The following is a 6,358-nucleotide window of genomic DNA, read 5'->3' on the forward strand; positions in this document are numbered from 1 at the left end:
CACCAGAGGGAGCCAGTGCATCAGCCCTTTAACTGGAATTAGAAAACACTTGGCTTCTACAGTACCCATGTATCATGATTTCTTAATAAATTTGAATATTTTGGTACTAATCATACTGAAATGCACCAGAAAGAACAATCATTAAATTATAATTCTCTGGGTGATGGAATATAGTTAATTTTTATATATTAATTATTTTTATTCTTTGAAGTTAAAATTATAATTTAAATGAGGAAAATAACATCACATGCATATAAAACAGTTGAATTCAAGTTCAGTGTTAAAGCTGGGCATGGTGGCCCATGCTTTTAATTCCAGCACTCAGGAGGCAGAAGCAGGCGGATCTGTGAGTTCAAGGCCAGCCTGGTCTACAAAGTGAGTCCAGGACAGCCAAGGCTACTTAGGGAAACCCCAAAAACCAAATTCAATGTTACAATACATATGCCTTAATATTTGAAGAGGAAAAAAATGTGGACACAGAGGCACAGTGTTTGTTTCTCTGCTGCTATTTTAAGTTATTATTCCAAGCTTACTATTGCAATCAAAATTTCATCACACTGAAGATTAAACATTTTTCTTCTATCTTTCTTCTTAATTTTTAAAGACTGTAACTTAGGCTCTTTGGATTTGTGTGTTTGTTTGTTTTTGTTTTTGTTCTTTTGAGACATGCTTTCTCTGTGTAGCCTTGGCTATGCTGGAAAGAAATGGGCCCATTCTAAAGCCGGATGACCAACTGACCAATATGGTCCCAGTGTGTGGGCAGCATTACATAGGCAGTGTCAGATGCTCAGCACACACTGGGTTCCTTCAAGGATCCACTTCGAGGTGCTGGACCCATCCACTCCTGGGCAGCCCTTGCTGATAACCTGTGCACTGTGTGGCATCTGTGAGAGTGTCCACACAGATTTTGGTTCTCACAGGTTTTCTTGCCCAAAGCTCCAAGTTGATATTTTTGTGGCCTTGTCACATTATGCCTGTCAGCTTTCAACATATTGCCCTATGATACTTGGTCTGCGTTTCCTAAGAGTGTGATTCACAGAGGACATCCTGCTGCCAGGCCACTGAAGTATTGAAATGGTGTCTCGTTTCTGCTCTGTCACTTGTCAAGATCCACCAGAGTGCTTTTCTCAGCTTCTATTTCTGTCAACATTGTTGGGCCCACACCTCACTGCAGTGATTTAGAGGGTTTGTGGAGTTTCTGATCACTGGCTCCCCACAAGTTAGCTGGAGACTCTGTCAGACAGCACCTGAGTGTTGATTGTCATCTTTGAACTCTCTTGACTTTAAATTTGTTGATAAAAATCCTTGCTGTGTAGCCCAGGCTTCAGGTGCTGGCCTTCCTTCATGCTCTGCCATGGCCCTGTGACCTTAGTGCTCACAGTGAATTTTAACTCTACTGTCTTTACCTCCAGGGCACTGATATCATAGGAATGCACCACTTATCCAGTCAAAAGGGCTTCCACCCAGGGGGTGGGGGCGGGGCACAAGGAATATGTCTTCCTTTTATGCTTAGGGGGATATTCAAGCCTGATACAAAACTTCTATGGTCTTTGTGCTACTGTTTGAAGTATCTAAACAAGTCCCTGCTCCCTTGGAGAGAATAAGGTCAGTGTGTGACAGACCGTGCCCCGAGAGTGTTCTACAACTCCTACGTTATTTTCCTTAGCCCCATCAACTTCATTATTTGATCCTACTTGTGTTGCGCCCTCAGGGGTATCTCTGGTTCTACCAGTAAGGCACAGGACTTCACATCTTTCTATCACCAAGATTTTTTATACATTAAATATAGAACAATGTCAAAGAGGTGCTGATGTCAACAGGCGATTGCTAAATGCATGCAGGACAATAGTTTGAAGGTTTTTTTTTTCTTTCATTCAAAATCTTTTTTCCCAGAAGTTCAGAGGTTTATTTTAATTTTAAATATGGAAAATGATTGGTTAGAGCAAATTTGTTTTCATTGTTCTTAGCTGTATTACTTTAACACACACACACACACACACTCTCTCTCTCTCTCTTTTTGATAGCTGGTCTCAGTGTGGCACCCTGACTGGCCTGAAATGCAGAGCTCTGCCTGCCCCTGCTTCCCAAGTACTGGAATTAAAGGTATGTGCCACCATGCCTAACAAAGGCAGGTTTTTTTAAAGTTGTTGTTTATTTTGTTGACAGGATCTCATTTTGTAGCCCTTAACTCAAGTTTTTATTTTTCAGCTTATTAATTTTGTAGATCACTGTCCACTGTAAAAAGAAGCTTGCCCAAGCCTATAGTGGTGGCACACGCCTTTAATGCCAGCCCTCAGGAAGCAGAGGCTGGTGGATCTCTGTGAGTTCGAGGCCAGCCTGGTCTACAAAGTGAGTCTAGGACAGCCAAGGCTACACAGAGAAACCCTGTCTCAAAAACAACAACTACAAAAACCCAAAACAAACCAAAACAAAAGCTTCCCTGATGAAGGCTGAGGTCAGTACTCACCTATGGTATACACATAATAATTCAGGGGCAGTTTGATGCCAAGACTATTTAGCAAAGCAGCAGTAAATTCTCCCCTAGAGCCATGACTTCCCCAAGTACGTGCTTTCGACCAAGTTCACAGTACCAGACCTGAGTTCCCTTGTATGTTGCTGGCCTCAACTCCAATGAGAAAGTGGTTGATTTCTCCCCAAATAGTCACACCACTCCATCGCCAATGGACAGAGCTTGCCAGGCAGGCAGTGATTGTAGATTGTGGGGTCCACAGCAGTAGGGCATTTGATGGCTTTTCATTCCCCGAAGCTCACATAGTACCTTCTAGAATTTTGGAAGTTGGCCAGCGCGGAGGGAACAGCCATTGATATCACAGTCTTCAGCATTTAAAAAATGTGGTGTCTTTGTCAATAAGGTCTTATGATGTGGGTACCCTATGATGTGTTGGCTGTTTTGGGGCCTCAGTGGTCAGCAGCTCACAGAGAAGCTCCTCACATCTGCTACAGAGACTCTCATTTAACGATCTCAGGCTTCTCAGAGGAGCGTGATCAACCCGTGCAGGAAACTCTCATCCAGGCTTTCTCATTCATTATTTTTATAATTTTAAATGTTATCTTATGTGTGTGGATGTTTTGCCTGCATGCATGGCTATGCACCACATGCATGCCTGGTGCCCATGGAAACCAGAAGAGGCTACTGGATCCCTTGGAACTGGAGTTACAAATGGCTGAGAGCTATGATGTGGGTGCAGGAAATTGAACTTGGGTCCCCTGGAAGAACAGTCAGTTAGTTCTCTTCATCACGGAGCTATTTTGCCAGTCCCCAAACTCTTTACAATTATGTTAGTGTGTGTGTGTGTGTGTGTGTGTGTGTGTGTGTGTGTGTGTGTGTGTGTGTGTCCTGGCTGTCCTGGAACTCTCTCTGTAGACCTGGCTCCCTTCCAACTCATGATCCACCTGCCTCTGCCTCCAGAGTGCTGGGGTCAAATTGTGCACCACCACTGCCTGGCTTAAATTTATGTTTTCTTTTTTGTTTGTTTGGTTTTTCAAGACAGGGTTTTTTGGTGTAGCCTTAGCTGTCCTTGAACTCACTCTGTAGACCAGGTTGGCCTTAAACTCACAGAGATGATCCTGCCTCTGCCTCCCCAAGTGCTGGGGTTACTGACATGTGCCACCACGACCAGAAAAATTGTCTTTTAAATCAACTTAATATGTAGTAATTTTCCATGGGATTTCCCCTACATCTTTAGTTTCGCTAGCTTCTCCTCCCGCCCTTCCACTGTCCTCATACATTGTCACAGCAGCTTTCTCAGCCCTGGGGACCCACTCCACCTCACAGCTCCTGAGTTCTGTCAGGACCGTTCTCCGAGGGACTCTCCCTTTCCTTCTAAAGGTTCTTTCCAGCTTTTATGGCCTTTATGGTCGCTCCAACTTAAGCATAGTGATCTGGAAATTCAAAGTTGGGATGTACATATGAGAGGGAGCATGCAGCACTGGTCTGTGTAGGCTTGGGGTCCTTCACCCAGTTTTTGCTCCTATGGATCTGGAGTATAAATTAAAGCCTGGTACCATGGTGCCCCCAGCGCTGCTTCCTGCTCAGGATTGACTTGAGGAGTCAGGGTTGTTCTTTTACTTCCACATGAGCTTTCAGATTCCTTTTCCTAGTTCTGTGAAGAACAGTGGGATTTGGGACAGAATCGCACTGAACCTATACATTGTTTTCAGCAATATGCATTTTCATGATGCTAATTCTGCCAATCCCTGGATGTTGTTGTAAGTGGGATTTTTCCCCTTCTGATTTCTCTCTCAGCATTCTTGTTACTAGGACATATAAAAGCATCACATTTTGTATGATGCTTTTGTGTCCTGTTGCTTTCCTAAAAGTGTTTATTGTTTCTAAGGGTTTTCTAATACAGTCTTTAGAGTCTCTTTATCTCTGCAAATAGGATGCTTTGACTCCTTTACATATTTGAGAGACTTTTTGGCACAGCCTTTGTTGGATCCATTGTATCTATCACAGAAGCTACTTACAGAGTTATCTGTCTAAGGCTTTCACTTGCTTGTTGAATATTTGTTTGTTTTGTTTTGTTTTTCTGGTTGTTTGAGACAGGGTTTCTCTGTGTAGAGGAGGACATGTCAAGAGGCTCCTGGGTGATTTTCAGTGTCTGTAAGACCTGGAAGCACAGTGTCATTGATTCTGATGCCAGCGGTGAATACTAGAAATGCACTACACCACAGCATGCATCCTGCCTGGGTCATGGAGAAAGGCAGCTCAGGGAACTGTAGCCATTTACAATCAATCTGATGAGAGAACAAAGAGATAGCTCATGGGCTGAGCTGGCTTGTGAGAGCTGAGGAAACACCTGGCTGAACATCTAGCTGTGTGGCCATGAAGGGGTACTGTGCTTGCTCTCCACAGTGACCCCTTAAAGGGCAGGTTAGCCTTTGAAAGGATGATATAAAACTATTGTCTACATGCACAAGTGCCAGGAGAAAAAGCCTGGTTAATTTACACATCGGACAGAATCTAAGAAGAAGCCACAGGCATAGTCAGGCCCAGGCTTTTCCAGCTACTAAAATGAACGGGAAGACACACTCAGTAGCAGAGTAACTTGGGAGTATGGCCTGACCTAGTCTCACCTAGTGTCCTTAGTGTCTACACATGCCCTCTCTGTGTTCCTGTGGGCTCAGAAAGAGAAGGCTCCCTCTGGCAGAGAGGAACCAAAGGTTGTTTACAGGTTCTCTGGCTGCGGAGCTTTTAAAAGGCCTAGGTTGTCAGCCACTGTCTGGGGACCCACAGGAGTACTTCCTCCCCACTTTCATTCTCTGACTCACTTCCAGTCTAAAAAGTCAGATTTATTCCATAAATCACAGAAAGTGTCACCTGGAAGAAACCCTTGCTCAATATACTCTGAGATCTGTCCTGGTAAAAGGGCAGCTTCAATGTCTGTCCCATGTCCCATGTCCTCGCACATGCATCTTCTCCACCAGGAACATGCAGCCTCTGCTGCTGGCTCCAAGCACCATGGCTGCCTTGGAGATTCTTCCCAACACTGCTTAGATGAAGATCTTTTTCTTCTAATAAAAAACGATTGATTCCCCATCCGCCGTCTACACGAGGAGTATCTCAAGTCTCTATTTTACCACATGTGACTTCTCCACATTCTCATCCTCGGAGAGAGGTGAGAGATCTGTCCCAATCAGAATATGAGTGATGCTGGGCCAACATGCTGACTCCATGGACAACAATGGAGGCACAAGAGCCCTGTGTGGATGCCTGGCAGCCTAACACGATTTGCCATGTACCTGTCCCTCACAGCGCAGAGACACATCCATTCGACTGGGCGTGGTCCCCTCCAGCTACTGCAGCACATGTGCTGGAAGACAACAGCCAAGTGCAGGAGCTGGAGTGATGGCTCCTAGGTAAACAGCCTTGGCTGCTCTCTCAGAGAAGCCACATGGTGCCTAACAATCATCTGTCACGGAGGATCTGTCTCCCTCTTCTGTTGTCTGAGGGAACTGCAAGAATGTGGAGCAAAGACTCACACTAGACAAAACCCCTCTTCACATAAAATAAATACAAGCGACTCCAAAAATCAAACAGTACACTGAATGGCTTGGCAAAGGCCAAGCGCTAATAGAAAACTCTACTTCCTAACCTGACTTGGAAGGTCATCATCTCTGTTGTGCAGTTGTCAGTAATGCTGTATTGCACGAAAAATGACGCACACAGCGCAGGGTTTCCTGAGTTCTTTTACACCCCCTCAGTGAAGGTTTTGATTTCCTCAGAAGCTATAGAGCTGTTCAGGTGTATTTCTCAATGATTTGATTCATGGGGACAATAAGGATTGTTCGTTACAGAGTACTATATCTTAGGGGTAGCTAAAGATATGACATCATG

This window comes from Acomys minous (assembly GCF_964271855.1).
Source record: "Acomys minous genome assembly, chromosome: 18".
Classification (NCBI taxonomy): Eukaryota; Metazoa; Chordata; class Mammalia; order Rodentia; family Muridae; genus Acomys; species Acomys minous.